Source organism: Lycorma delicatula, chromosome 1, assembly GCF_047948215.1.
Source record: "Lycorma delicatula isolate Av1 chromosome 1, ASM4794821v1, whole genome shotgun sequence".
In the NCBI taxonomy this organism is placed as follows: domain Eukaryota; kingdom Metazoa; phylum Arthropoda; class Insecta; order Hemiptera; family Fulgoridae; genus Lycorma; species Lycorma delicatula.
This window is the reverse complement of record NC_134455.1, coordinates 74,598,069-74,614,822: the sequence shown is the minus strand read 5'-3', so window position 1 is coordinate 74,614,822 and position 16,754 is coordinate 74,598,069. Positions and strand designations below refer to the sequence as shown.

At 35.5% G+C, this 16,754-nt stretch overlaps 1 protein-coding gene across 3 annotated transcripts in view; it reads right to left on the bottom strand.

Annotated features, from left to right (window-relative positions):
- The window catches only part of LOC142319351 (uncharacterized), a 725,216-nt gene that overhangs the window by 64,730 nt on the left and 643,732 nt on the right, over positions 1 to 16,754 (bottom strand). The gene's annotated exons all lie outside the window — the stretch shown is intronic.

Genomic DNA, 16,754 nt, shown 5'->3' with positions numbered 1-16,754 from the left:
AACTTCTTACTACCCGGATGTCGTACTACCTATGGCATCCTGTTACAGTACATTATTGCCTCCAATTTACTACTAGCAGTCCCAACACTACTTCAGACAAACCAGGTAAAACTAGTGAGCATTTATGTGTTTGCACTTTCTAAACTTTGACGAGTCATAACTACTTTATTGAATAATAAAAATAAAACATAAGTTGGTTCATACAAACTGCATAATTAGTTCACACAAGTACAGTATAACTTCATACTTGGGCAAGCAGGGTTCTTAACCCAGATCACACACTTCTGAATGCTATATTTTCAAGGATTGTACTTGTAAGTATTTTATATGGAAACATATAAACAGAAAATCTAATTACAAAAACAAAACTAATTCACCTAGTATTATTCATGTGAGATGAGATCCTAATTTCCATACGACAGAGTCCCAGAAAATACTACACATACACCCAACATATTGAAATTTATTGCATTTTCATTGTATCATATGAATTTTTCTGTATCCCAAAGCAATATTAATGTGCCACATAAACCCATCATCATATCATGTATGTACCACTGTAATAGCTACTGTCTGAAACTACATACCCCAAAATCAAAATTCTTCTAAACTGTTATTTGAGCTAACATTCTAAATTTTATAATTGTGGACAATATTGTTACTGAGATATAAAAGAACATTGAAGAAATTGACAAACAATGTAGAAGCAAATATTGAGGATTATAAAAATTCACAACATAATTATTTATAATCCATAAAAATATTTGTTGTATATTACATAGCAAGTCGTTTTTAGTTATTATAGTAAGTTGTTTTTCATTTTTATTTTCTTGAATTACAGTTCTATAAAATACTAAAGTAAAGAATCTTTGTATTTAGCATGTTCATGAAATTATGAAATTTTCTCATAAATAAAATAAAACTACAATTATCTGAATATAGTGGTACCATCTAGATAAGCGGAAAATCTGGTTACATCTGATAAAAGATGTAACCAAATAAACACTAGCATCTATGTGAAACAATCTCTTGTTCTGATTAAAATTGTTTATAGGAAAAAAAATTATTTTATCTATATAAAAAAGGACAAATAGGTGTAGTTCAGATAATTTCAGGCAAGCGGATGTAAAATATGGAAACCCAAATAAGTAAATTTTTAATTTTAATACTACAGGTTCTGCCCCCTGCTTGATATGCTTATCAACCCCTTAAAAATGTTGGTAAGTTGTACTTTTTACTTTCATGTACTTAGTTTGATCTTTTTGAAGTATTCTTTTTTTTAAAGGCTTCTGTTTTTAATTTTTTGTATATTATGTACTTATCTTTTGTTTTTTTTTTAAATACAATCTTCAAGTGAAATTTTTATTCAAATTAGCCACTTAATCTCAAGAACTACGTTCATCTAAATTTTTTGCAACAGTTTTTGCACTTTTTTAAGTTGTTTTCTTTATTTATATTTTCCAATTAATTATTGGCTCTGTTTTTCAAGCATCATGAATCAAATTTTTCATGTGCCTTTTTCTATTTTCTCATTAAATGTTATTTAAATTAAATTTGATGGATACTTTGTTCTCTCGTGAAACACTCGAGTTGCGACTCAGTGAGATTTATCAGCATCTGACAGTTATTAATTTTGGTTTTGTTTTGTGTTTTTTTTTTTTTTTATAATACTGAATAGTATATATTTCACTGTAGTTTGTTTTATAATGCGCAACTGAGGAGTCCCTGAACACTATAGTGGGAGCAGAAATAATTTTAATGAGGGAGCTTATTGAATCAGCATTATTTTAATATAAAGAAAGATAATGTAATTATATTTTATAGGCACTGTAATAATAACCAATATTTATCCATTTTCATAAAACAGATGAGTTTACATAGTATAAGTTTACACTAAATAATGTATTAAAGATAAGAAAGGGCTACCTAGTATGTCCAATGTACAAAATTGAAAGCTTTTACGAAAATTGCTTATTCTCTTTACATAAATATTTATTCAAGCCACAAGCTATACAATTTAGTTAATTACTTCAATATATCTATATTTATTTCAAATAAAAACTTTCACATAAAAATTAAAAAAAAAAAAAAAACACAATATAAATTATAAAGAAGTTTTATAACAATTTTTCTTAAATAAATTAACAAGTATCATTTTTCAATTGGTAGCACACGTAAACATTAAAGATTATGACTTACATTATAATGCTTACAGCATTTATTAATCAGTTTCAATTTCACCTTATTATCTACACATAATCAAGAGTTTATGCAGTGAAATAATTATAACCTTTAATAACAAAATTTAAAATTGGAATCAAATATAAAGAAAAAATTGAATAGCTATAATCAAGAAATGGAAGTAAAGTCAAAAGATTTACATCACTGATGTAATTGCAATTTCAGGCTACTGACTGAAAAAAAAAATCATATTTTTATAGATCAACTTCCTTGAGTGAGGAGTCTAGTGACAGTTTATAGTCCAACCTGATATTTCCATACTAATACTATTGCAATGATGAATAAGGTTTTTTTCTTAAGGAATCTGTACCTGTTTTTGGGTTATTTTTTTATTCTGGCAGAAAAACAATATTTGTTTGTAACAAACATTAAGTAAGAAAAAGTAATTTTTCAGAAATATGCACTACTCATCTGTATAAAAATACTCCCATTCCTGAGGGTATGAAAGGATGGGTACTTGTGTTTAGAAGGTACTTTTAGCTTTCTTCAGGATGTGGGTTGTTTGTCTTGTATCCTAGCAGATGATATTCTGCAGTATATCTTTTCTTACCAGCCATTATATTTTATATCCCTTTTTCCACACTTTAGTTCTGTAAGTGCATTTTTAATTGGTAATTTTGGAGGGATTACAAGCCTCACTTAACTAACAGACTTATCATTTACATTATTGTGTAGTCACCAATCAGGAAACAATCATCAGTCCATGGACAGTTTCTACCTGATAACAATAAGATATCCACTGATATTTCAGGTCCAAGCATCTTTAAGAGGAGCACCTAGCCCAGTCAGATCTACACCCACAAAACTAAGGATGGACAAGTATTAAGGTGAAGAAAAAGAAGTTGGTGAAAAAAAATGATCTGTCTTCAAAGGAAACTTCAGTATGAGATAAGTATTCCTGACCTCTCATCCTAGAGGAATGTTTAAACCTCTCCTGACAATATGTGCTTATACTGTCTACATTTCCCCACAAAATCAGCCCATTATATTCAGAAGGGAGGTAACAAACTATTCATCCTCAATTTTCCATGCACCAATGTTAATAAAAGCTATGAAAATGAATTTTCCTGGGAAAATTAAAGAAACATCCAGGAACAGACAGAGAGTTCATAAAACAATAACCTCACCCATTCCCAAAATGAATAGAATGAGAAAGTATCCAATTAACCTACTAACCATTCACCCTGAGCCTAATACAAATGCAGTCTATTGTGTAATCCTTTTTGAAATTCAAATATAATTATATAAAACAGTCCTCTTGATATTTTTGACTTTTGTGGTCCCTGTTGGGGCAAGTTGCAAAAATAAAATTACAAATAGCTCGTTTTTGAAGAATATTGATTGGGACTTTATTAGAGGAAAACAACTCAACCTTATCTTAAATCATACACTTAAAAAATTGAATGAAATTACAAAAATAAACATAACTTAATTCTATACAGAATTTATACAAGGAATATCAGCTGAAATTAACATATCAAAATGAGAAATACATAAATATACATTTTTCAAATAATCATTATGAAAATCTACAATTTATCACACACATAAACTGCATATAGGCTAATAATATGAAAATCTGCAATTAAACAAAGTCTGAAAACAAGGGAACTTAAACACCTTTTTTACAATTATAAACATAACATCAATAAACATAGTGTAACTGGAAAACTGTTGCATTACTGACATATTCCGTGATAATGAAAATTAGCAATGAACGAATATCATTAACTTAGAAAAAATAAACTACAATATTGCCAGTATAAAAAAGAGTTAATTACAATATAATCAAATTGAAATAAGTAATCATGTAAATAGAGTTCATTTTAGTAAGTAAGCTTTCTTGAAAATATGAAAGTACAAAGAAGTCCAAAATCATAACTTCCCATCAAGAGTTATTTTCTTTAGATTAATTTAAGAAAAGTAATATGAATTCAGTTCATGAATAAATAAGAATTAATCTCTGTGATTAACAAATTAAATAATAGAGTCAGTATTTAAAAAACATTTCAAGTAAAAAGGTAATTTACCCTCAGCAACTGACTTTTAAACAAAGACTTTTAATGAACAACCAGAATATTATTAATAATAGTTATCATTAATAACATATAAAAAATGTCACACATGAACAAAAAGAGTTAATAACAATATAATCAAAATGTAATAAGTAATCATATAAATAATGGTCATTTAGTAAGAAAACTTTCTTGAAAATGTTTCAGCTTCTTAGCCATTCTAATGTTGATGACTTCCTTTTTCTAATTAGTGAAAAATAATATAATACTTGATAGAGCAAAACAATATTTAGGCATGCAAAATTATGTAACATAAAATATAAATAAACTGTCTCAGTAAAATTGTTATCTTCCAAATGAAATAAGAAGTTTATACAGTTACAAGAGTCAATGAGATACAATAGAAAACATTCCTGGAAGTCACTAGAATGTATATTAGATATTAACCAACACATTCATGTCCATGAATGTTTGTGTCACACATATGTTTTATGAATTCTGAAGTAATATTTAATTACAAGTCGATTTGATAATAAGAATAGTGGGCATTAATAGCACGTAAAAATATGTTACACATGAGAAATAATGACATAACCTTTATCTAAGCCACCTTTTGTGACTACATTTGAATGAAGAAATGGTTGTTTAAGCCAATCTTGAAATACAAATTCAGAATGTATAGTTAGTTGTGTTTTTCACTAATTTTACTAATAACATAACTGATTAATATAGAAAATAATGAATAATTTGAACTTGCCGTAATCACACATAAATATTCGTAAAAGATGAACTCGTGAATGAAAGTACACATATATACATACAGTTAATCCTAGGCGTAGTCTACAACGGCGTATCAAAAATACAGAGGTGAAACGTGGTTTAGAAATTGAATCACAACGTTAATAAGTGCACAAAGGCGACAATTATAACGAGAGAAACTGAGAGAGGCGACCGCAGAGAAGTGACGAAGAAGATATGTAGAAGTGAAGTGACAGAGAAGTGACCTGACATGGAATAGAACGCAAGGATGTCGGAGGGTGCAATAGCTCCTACTTTTCGCAGTATACGGACTCACGTCCTTTGCTGCTGGGTGATTCTAATGGACTGAAGGTTATTAATAGTGGCTGACGTTTATTTGTTTTGTGAAGTTTGGATTGCGTTCCGATCCAATGGAGGGTTTGTCGGTAGGGGTCCGACGGAACAATGTGCTAATAAGGTTATCTTCCGTGACGCACTCCATTTCAGCCTAGAGTGGGCTGAAATCCTTCATTTAAGGGGCGTCCTCTCTTAAGGAAAGGACGTCGGAGGCGATTTTTGGGCTTACACTTTATCATTTATTTTAATTCAATTCAATTTAATTTGGTTTGAATTAATGAAAATGTGATTGGAAGGATTGCTCTGAGGCCTTGTGCCCCAGAGCTATCTCAGTCGGTAGGAGTATGGATTCGGGATGATTTGGATATTTGTTTTCATGTCTGCCTCTCTAATCTTCTTGTTAACCTTGTTAGTATCCTAGTCTAAGTCTAAGTCTAAGTCTTCTTTTCTTCTTTCTTCTGAATCTTCTTAATTCGCTTCTTTCTTCAAGGATGGGTGGGAAGCGAAAAGGTTATGTGGGATCATGGTACCAGCGGTTTTGGCGCGGTTGTTAGTATCGTTAGGATTGTCTAGTCTGAGCGCGATATACCTCTATTAAGGATTAAATGTCTGCCCGCCGTAAGGCCGGGCAGGAGAGATATATATAACGCAGGTTGTTTTCGAGCGCCCGTGCTCCGGGGTGGTGACAATTTTGAATAAGATGCCCCCCTATTATATGTAAACTTTGATTTGATGCAGATGCTGGTCTAGCCCAAGAAAATATAACGGTCCGCGGAGGATTTGGGGGGTCTGGTGGTGTGTGGCCAAACATGCTTTCTCTAGCTGTCCCTGGAGTTCTTCGTGATTCATCTGAAAAAGAAAAAGCCCAAGCGCACAGCGGGTTGAACTTTTGAAGGTGGTGAGAAAGACTCATCACCATGGTATGTAGGGGATCAGTTAAGGTAGTTGTGCTGTCGGAAGGGTATGGAAGAGGAAGTGGAATTTGACAATATGTCCGCCAATCTTCCTATGGTGGGGCCTCACTGCGAAGCTGTAGACCTTGCCTATCTCTTCTCTTGAGTAACCTTTAAGTAACCGCTTTGCTTGTAGTTCTAAGAACTAAGCGGGCGAGAAGGCAGGTTTCTTCTTTCAGCGGTAGTTCTTCCTTCCAGAGGGAATTGGGTGTAAGGAGTTTGCTTATTCTATATACGTATACAATTTTATAAATATATGTGTGCGTGTATTTAGTGATTGGGATGTTTGGATATTTTATGCATTTCTCCAGTTTATCAATCCCTACATAATGGGTCACACGGGTGAATCATGGTTAGAATATTTATATTAAGTTAATTTACTTATTTAATATTCCTATTGGTTTAAATTTAAATTTCTATCAATTATTAATTTTGATTTAAATTTACAGGGGATGACTTTAAGGTATCATGTCATTATGTTGACTCTTATATGCAAGAACCAAGAGTCAAATATGACCTGACACACGAGGCGAGCCGGCTTATAAAGGGTAGGTGGAGCCGAGTGAACTGTAAAGAGCCGAGTGATGTCAATAGAAGCCGAGTCCAACCGAAAGGAGCTGTGTGATCGGTGAGGAGCCACTGAATCGTCAGGCGCCGAGTGCATCAGAAAGGAGCCGAGTGAACTGCGTTGAGCCGCTAGATGGTCAGGCGCCGAGTGCATCCGAAAGGAGCCGAGTGAATGTAACATGTTTACTTTTAGTTCTTCTTCTTTATTTTATTTTTTAAACATTTTACATACACAAGAAATAATACAGAATTAAATTTTAATAAATAATCAATACAAAAGTCATAAATAAAATCAACTGAGCATATATTTATATGTATGTTGAATGGAATACATTAATTTCAATATATGAAAAAATTTCTTATTTATAATTAAAATATCCATTAAATCGAAATATTGTTAAATTTTAGATGAGAACAAATCAAATACCAAACCAGTTGAATTAACTTAAAAACAGCTTTACGCAATGGCGTAAACAGTCCCCATGCCCAAAAATTATAAAATACTTCTTAACATAAAATGAAGTTTGTGGACATGAATTGACATCTACATTTAGAAATTTATTTTTTTTATTTTTTTAATTCTATGATTTTTTTTACCAACATGAAATTCAGTGTAGGCACATGGATATTAAATTTTCTAAAAAGAAGAATGAGGATAGAAAGATGTGGCCAGATATGTATCCTGAGGTTTGGGTTCATATAGAAAACTGGAAATAATAGTATTTAAAAATATTCAATAAATTTGGATTATGTACCTCCCACTTTTAAAACTGAAATTTTTATTTTTTACATAAAATAAAAATTTTATATACAAAATAAAAATTTTGGAGCGGGCTGCCTCTTCACAGGGGCGCCGCAAAATATTGTAAAAGCTTCATAATTACAGAACCAAGACATTTATTTAGAGTACAAATTATTAATTTAATGTTAATAAAGTAAAAAAATAATGAAGATACAAGAGGTTTATTTATTTTTATCTCTTACTTACGAGTTACACTTTTACTTTGGGTAGGGCGCCATGGAAAAGTTTTTTTTTAAAAAGGACGCCGCGATTCGGAAAAGTTTGGGAACCACTGTTCTAAACTACAAATTTGAATATCTTTTTATTTTATATTTTTCAGATGATAAAATATCAGGAACAAAAGTTTTTTATCCATACTAAACTTTTGTTTAAAATAAAAACATTACCAGGGGTGGAAAAAACAGTCACAATCTAAGAATTTACAGAGGCAGAATTAAATACTAAGAAAGACATTTTTTTTTCTTTATCTAGAGCAAAATATTGTCAAATGAAGCATTTAAACTACAAGTATCACTTGTAGCTTTACAAGTGATACTTGTGCTAACTTTAGCACAAGGTTGAAATTTTATAAGTTTTTATTGATTAAACAAATTTATCTGAACACATTTCACTATTTCTTTTTGGTTAACAAAATCAGTAAATAAACTGTACACAAGGTGTGTACATTAAAGAAAATACTTTTCAACTTTGTCACTGGAAGGGAATAAATTTTATGCTTATATGGAAATTCCAGAAAAGTTGCTAACTGTAGTCAACTTTTCTTAAGGGTCTCCTTTATTATTTAGAAAATGGTTTCCCATTTCATAACACTGGAAAGTAAAAATGTAACCAGAATTAAAATAATATTTTAGAGTACAAATTAAAATTGACTGCAGAGGGTTTTATAGTTTGAAATCCTCCTTTTTGAATCATCATATAGTTTTCTGCTCTGATCAGGCTCTTTGAGATAGGTTGTCTGTCTATTCTCCTCTTTATTATTTACTTCCTCTCTTATTGTATTCTTTTTTTAGATACTTTTGTAAAATGGAGAACCTAAAAAATTATTCTTTCACTAGTGTATATATGAATTCAAGGAAAATCTAAAGAATATTAAAAGTGAAACAAATTAAAATAATTATAAAATTACAAATTTAATGAATGCTATTAAATAACTAACAATGAGTTAATAGTAACGAGGCTGTGAAATATATCACAAAAAGGTTTCTTTGAAGACTCTAACACAAATTTAATTTTCAGTAACATTTAATAATATTATGAAACTAATATGCAAGGCCCTTAGTAGTTTAGTCACAACTAAGGGAATGATTTTTGATCACTCTGTACCATTTTAGATATCACTTATACATTTTTAATAGAAGATAAAAGAAAATATTATTGAATTACGAAGTAACTCATTTAATATTTTAAGTTTAGTACAGAATAAATATTTAAAAAAAATCTATAAAAAAAATTTTGTTTATTCAAACTTTGCTAAAACGACATGAAAATTTTAAACTTCATTAATATAGCAACAGCTTAAAGGAACCATTTCTGAAAATCATAAAAGACAACTGTATAACAAATCACCTCGAAATCTCTTTTTAAACTCTTCATCAATTTCATTTCTTTCTAAAGGATTTGAAAAAAAATCAGTTCTCATAAAAGTTTATAAAAAAGTATTTTTATTGCATGCTAAAAACAAAATAAGGCCGTAATGAAATAAACTGATATAAAACTTATCATTCCTAATTAATGTATACTTATGTCCTGGTTATAGGTATCATCCACAATGCATTCATATGTAAAGAAACTGCAAATTACTTTCATGAAATTTAGGAATATCAAAACATAATAATAAAGGTTAAAAAAATAATAAAATTGAAATTTCAATAAATTATGTCATAGGAATCAGATATAGTCAGACAATCTTTTCTTATCTCAGAATAAATATCCTGCTGAACTCTGTAAAACCAATTCATAATGAATGTTTACATAGAATGACATTTATCTACCATTTAATATTTAAATAAAACAATAAAAATTATGCTACATATAAATACATAACACAACAAAAAAGTTTTGAAAAAGCGGCATAATGCGTTACAAGAATTTGAATAAAAATGACTAAATAATAGTTTTTTAAATTTCCTTATGACCACATAACTATAAGAAAGTTAGCCCTCTAACCTTTATACATATATTGTAGTCATAATTTAAGAATGAGTAGCCAAGAAGCAAGTCTATATCTTGGGTAATGGCGTTAATATAGAAAATGTTAACTTGGGAGGGGGTCTAAAGGATTCAACCCCCTTCTTGATATATATACCATCTATGTAACATAAATCACTTTATATGAACAGAAAAAACACATTAATTAAGATTAATAAATAAACATATTGTGGCGTGTTCACGGTTTGATCAGGATATTGAGAGATTGACAATTGAAATGTTTATATAAATACAATTTATTATTTAAAGATCATAAGTAAATCAAGATAAATAAATAATAATAATAATTTACAAAATGGGGTTCCACAGGGATCACCCCTTAGTGGCACCCTGTTCACAATTGCTGTCGATAGGGTTCTACAAGGAATACCACTAGGAATTGGTAAATGTATGTATGTCGACGATCTGGTGATTTTCTATGCCAGCACGGAAACTGCAATGGTCTGCTATAAGTTACAGCAAGCAATCGATGATATTGCTGATGCAACTGGACAGTCTTGCTTTAGATTTTCAACCGAAAAGTCATGCGCTGTACATTTCAATCGCTTTAAGGAGGCACACCCTAGTCCACGACTTACAATAAAGGATGTTAGGATTCTGTATAAAGAAGAAGTCAGGTTCTTGGGACTGTTCTTTGATAGAGCTCTTACATGGCGTTCTCAGGTTCGACAATTGGCAGATAAATACAAACGGGCGTTATACATAATCAATTGTATGTCGAATACCAATTGGGGATCGGATCGAGAGGTGCTTCTACGTCTGTATACTTCGTTGATACTATCAAGGATCGACTACGGCTGTGATGTTTATTACTCGGCTCGAAAGAGCGTTCTAAAAGCCTTGGGCGTCATACAAAACGCCGGAATTCGATATGCGACTGGAGCGTTTCGCACAGTCCCGTCGACAGCATCTTATGTGAATCGGGATTGTCTCACTACGTTTTCGAAGGGACATCCTATTACTGCGCTATGCGGTCAATGTCACGTCTTCACCGTACCATATAAACACGCCAGCGTTCGTTGGGCATCCCCTGGTCCTTGCCGGCAATTGCATCTGTTTATACACCTGAGTTGTACGCCATTTGGCAAGCTCTGAGGCATTGTGAGCACTATCATGTACCAACCTTTTTGATCTGCAGCGTCTCATTGAGTAGTATTCACTGCACTGCAAAATGTGTACTCAATGGACCCCTTGGTGAAAATGATTCTTGCACTGCTTCATGCGCTAAACCAGAGGGAGCAACAGAGCACATTGATGTGGATCCCCGGACACGCCGGTATTGCTGGTAATGAGGCTGCGGATAAGGCAGCTCGAATGGCTGCTGAGGAGCCTGAACTCGATGGGGTACCCGTCAGACCAGGCGATGTTAAGAGTCACGTGTCTGCCTGTGTCAGACGTGAATGGCACAGAGTTTGGAGTGGGTTAGCCTAAAAATCTAACGCCGTGAAAGACTCTCCTTTCAGGTGATGGACCACTCCAATTCCGGTCAAAAGGAAAGAGCAGGTTGTTATAACACGGTTGCGAATAGGGCATACGAACCTATCGTCTAGTTATATGTTGACTGGCGGCAATCAAACAGTTTGTGAGAGGTGTCAGGAACCGTTGACAGTCAAGCACTTATTGGACGATAGCATCGTACATCGCGGTCTGCGTCGTCAATTCGGAATAGCGGGAGGAATAAAGAGAATTTTGAGAAATGAGGAATGTGCTATTAAAGACTTGCTGCTTTTTCTTTATACGGGCGGACTCTTCCATTGTATTTGAATTCAATTTTCGGAGGCATGTCTTCGACATATACTCTGTGTCAGGAGCGGATAGTTAGATTTTTGTTTTCTTTGTTTTATTTTTAATTTTTTTTGGCGCCCCATTCAGGTGTGTATACTTTTATCAACGTGTGTTTACTTTTATTTTTTCCTACTTCATGCTTTTCAGTAAATGCTATCGTTTGTTCGTACTTTTGTTTTGAGAATTGATATGGGCTAATGATCTTGGCAATCGATACCTAATGACAAACAAAATAATAATAATAATAATAATAATAATAATGCCCTGAGGTAGATAATCCCCACGTCCGGAACACAACACCTACGTTCCACGTCCAGGGCGGCAACAGCTGTACTTACGTACAATACATTCTGCTGGCTAACGGGGTTCCGAGTGTTCTTCTCGGAGATTCTATTTTTCGGTCGAATTATATATATATATATATATATATATATATATATATATATAGACCGTATTTAAGGACTACATTTTGCGGATACCTGCAGATACGGAAATTTTTAACGATTAAGGACATGGATTGATACCACCTTTAGAGCTGGCGATGTGGCCGCCACGGTTGAAGTGATTGCAGGTGTAACGGAGGCCTTTCGCTGTCCACATGCCCCCCGCGATGGCAAGCATGTAGTTAAGGTGCCCATATTTTTCGGCGCATGAGAGCCCTGAAAACCTCGGTGTGTAAGGGCCTGGAGTCAGTGCAGAGACTGCGCATCCGCTCTCTGCCAAGACATATGCCGGTTCCACCGAAGTACCGGAACGAACCTCCAAGGTTGGTAGACCTGGAGTGGGGCTGTACCCCGGCGGCTATTCTTACTACAGAAGGGATTAAAAAACATGCAGCTTGAACAACAAACAAACGTGGCAGAGGGTTCATGTAAACACCCTCGTTTAGGACCGGGCGTTTCGCCTGAGGTGAAACGGAGAAAGAGTGCAGAATCTCGAAGAATAGAAGTTGAAACTAGAAAAAGCTTGCAGCTTTTTTCAAGAGCAATGTTCCGAAACCAAAATATTTAGTCATTACAAAGGAAGATGGTAATTTCTCGAGGGTGAGTCCCTTTCTCATTGCTCGAGAAATAACTAAATGTGCTGGAGGCCCTGTTAAGGAAATAAGGAAAACCTTTACTGGACTTCATGTGGAGACTATAAATGATGCTCAGTCTCAGAAGATCCTAGGGCTCAAAAAGATTGGAGATTTGGTTGTACACGTCGATCCCCACGGCACGCTCAACACCTCAAGGGGTGTTGTGATCTGTCGGGATCTTCTAAATTGTTCGGAGCAAGAAATTGTTGAAGAATTGGCACCTCAGGGAGTAATAGAGTGTCGCCGATTGAACATGAGAAGGAACGGGGAGTCCTACCTTCAACCTTTCATGTCCTCACATTTAATCGGCCTACTTTGCCGGAGAAGGTAAGAGCGGGAATACATCGATTGGATGTGCGGCAACAGCTGTACTTACGTACAATACATTCTGCTGGCTAACGGGGTTCCGAGTGTTCTTCTCGGAGATTCTATTTTTCGGTCGAATTATATATATATATATATATATATATATATATATATATATATATATAGACCGTATTTAAGGACTACATTTTGCGGATACCTGCAGATACGGAAATTTTTAACGATTAAGGACATGGATTGATACCACCTTTAGAGCTGGCGATGTGGCCGCCACGGTTGAAGTGATTGCAGGTGTAACGGAGGCCTTTCGCTGTCCACATGCCCCCCGTGATGGCAAGCATGTAGTTAAGGTGCCCATATTTTTCGGCGCATGAGAGCCCTGAAAACCTCGGTGTGTAAGGGCCTGGAGTCAGTGCAGAGACTGCGCATCCGCTCTCTGCCAAGACATATGCCGGTTCCACCGAAGTACCGGAACGAACCTCCAAGGTTGGTAGACCTGGAGTGGGGCTGTACCCCGGCGGCTATTCTTACTACAGAAGGGATTAAAAAACATGCAGCTTGAACAACAAACAAACGTGGCAGAGGGTTCATGTAAACACCCTCGTTTAGGACCGGGCGTTTCGCCTGAGGTGAAACGGAGAAAGAGTGCAGAATCTCGAAGAATAGAAGTTGAAACTAGAAAAAGCTTGCAATAAGCTTTTTTCAAGAGCAATGTTCCGAAACCAAAATATTTAGTCATTACAAAGGAAGATGGTAATTTCTCGAGGGTGAGTCCCTTTCTCATTGCTCGAGAAATAACTAAATGTGCTGGAGGCCCTGTTAAGGAAATAAGGAAAACCTTTATTGGACTTCATGTGGAGACTATAAATGATGCTCAGTCTCAGAAGATCCTAGGGCTCAAAAAGATTGGAGATTTGGTTGTACACGTCGATCCCCACGGCACGCTCAACACCTCAAGGGGTGTTGTGATCTGTCGGGATCTTCTAAATTGTTCGGAGCAAGAAATTGTTGAAGAATTGGCACCTCAGGGAGTAATAGAGTGTCGCCGATTGAACATGAGAAGGAACGGGGAGTCCTACCTTCAACCTTTCATGTCCTCACATTTAATCGGCCTACTTTGCCGGAGAAGGTAAGAGCGGGAATACATCGATTGGATGTGCGGCAACAGCTGTACTTACGTACAATACATTCTGCTGGCTAACGGGGTTCCGAGTGTTCTTCTCGGAGATTCTATTTTTCGGTCGAATTATATATATATATATATATATATATATATATATATATATATATATATAGACCGTATTTAAGGACTACATTTTGCGGATACCTGCAGATACGGAAATTTTTAACGATTAAGGACATGGATTGATACCACCTTTAGAGCTGGCGATGTGGCCGCCACGGTTGAAGTGATTGCAGGTGTAACGGAGGCCTTTCGCTGTCCACATGCCCCCCGTGATGGCAAGCATGTAGTTAAGGTGCCCATATTTTTCGGCGCATGAGAGCCCTGAAAACCTCGGTGTGTAAGGGCCTGGAGTCAGTGCAGAGACTGCGCATCCGCTCTCTGCCAAGACATATGCCGGTTCCACCGAAGTACCGGAACGAACCTCCAAGGTTGGTAGACCTGGAGTGGGGCTGTACCCCGGCGGCTATTCTTACTACAGAAGGGATTAAAAAACATGCAGCTTGAACAACAAACAAACGTGGCAGAGGGTTCATGTAAACACCCTCGTTTAGGACCGGGCGTTTCGCCTGAGGTGAAACGGAGAAAGAGTGCAGAATCTCGAAGAATAGAAGTTGAAACTAGAAAAAGCTTGCAATAAGCTTTTTTCAAGAGCAATGTTCCGAAACCAAAATATTTAGTCATTACAAAGGAAGATGGTAATTTCTCGAGGGTGAGTCCCTTTCTCATTGCTCGAGAAATAACTAAATGTGCTGGAGGCCCTGTTAAGGAAATAAGGAAAACCTTTATTGGACTTCATGTGGAGACTATAAATGATGCTCAGTCTCAGAAGATCCTAGGGCTCAAAAAGATTGGAGATTTGGTTGTACACGTCGATCCCCACGGCACGCTCAACACCTCAAGGGGTGTTGTGATCTGTCGGGATCTTCTAAATTGTTCGGAGCAAGAAATTGTTGAAGAATTGGCACCTCAGGGAGTAATAGAGTGTCGCCGATTGAACATGAGAAGGAACGGGGAGTCCTACCTTCAACCTTTCATGTCCTCACATTTAATCGGCCTACTTTGCCGGAGAAGGTAAGAGCGGGAATACATCGATTGGATGTGCGGGCATTTGTCCCGCAGCCAATGAGATGCTTCAAGTGCCAACGCTTTGGTCACACCGCTCTTAGATGTGAATGACCGCTAATATGGGTGTGCGGTGATGAGGTGCATGAAGGAGAGCCGTGTAAGGAGCCTCCTACACGTATCAATTAAAAAGGACAACATTCACGTAGATCCAGGAACTGTCCTGTCTACAAAGACGAAGTAGCTGTTCAGGAAGTAAAAACCCTGCAGAAAGTCAGCTACCTTGAAACTAAAAAGATAGTAAACGCCCGCAAACTTAGAGCAACAACTTATGCTCAGGCTGCAGCTGCTGTTCCTGCTCCTGCTCCTGCTCCTGCTCCAGCTGCTGTTGATGAAAGTCAGATTATCAACAAACTTGCGCCCACTTTGGCTAGCTTGATTGAAAGGATTATCGAAAACAAAATGAAGCCTTTCAGATGTAAAGAACTTGTCAAGCCAAAGATATTAGTACAGCCTCCTGAAGATACATCTCCGAAACCGAAAGTAGTTGCTCTTGTACAGAAGAAAACGGACGCCAAACCAGAAGGCCACGTCCATCTTAGAGAGATATTAGATGATGATCAGAAGAAAGTGGTGTTTCGCAGTCTGTTATGGAGGCTCCCAAGTCTCCTGCAACTGAAGTGGCCTCTAAACCACAGAGGCCACAAAAAACTACACAGGGGGTGTAAGTGTCCCCCTCTTCCGAGGGCGGTGACTGGTGCGATTCCCGGGGAATTTTTGACCGTCCTGAACTCTTATGATGCTGGGAGGACCCCAATGGGTTACGTTTTACGGAACTGTTTACCGGGGAAAGATTCAACTGCCACGACACCTGGGGCGACTGCTATGCTGCTTAAGGGCGGTTCTGGTCGCCCCGAGGGTGCTTAAACAAATAAATGAGACAGGTAGAAGGAGATAATGGTATTGTAAAGACTTATATTTTCTTTTTATATTCTTTGAGATATTATCTCAAAGTTTAAGACCGGGGCCCTTTACACCCTTGCATATGATGGTGATACTAACCTCTTTTTAAGAATGTGACGAGGGCTAATGACCTTAGCAGTCGATGCCCGTAAAACACAAAAAAATAATAGTAGTAATAATAATAAGCAACAATAATAAACAACACACAATAATAATTAGAATAATACCAATGTTGGCAACAGCAAACAATAATAATAAACGTCACTAATAAAAAAATACCACAGACACAACAATAATAATAGTAATAATAATAGACAGTGATTACACACATACAGAATTTAAAGTAATCGTCAGGATTTATTCACACCTAAATAAATAATGAAAAGCAGAAGTCAGTTCCATTGACAAATGACATTAGCATGATCCTTATTCTTAACACTTTTAATTATTAGTCTTGTATTAACAACAACAGTAC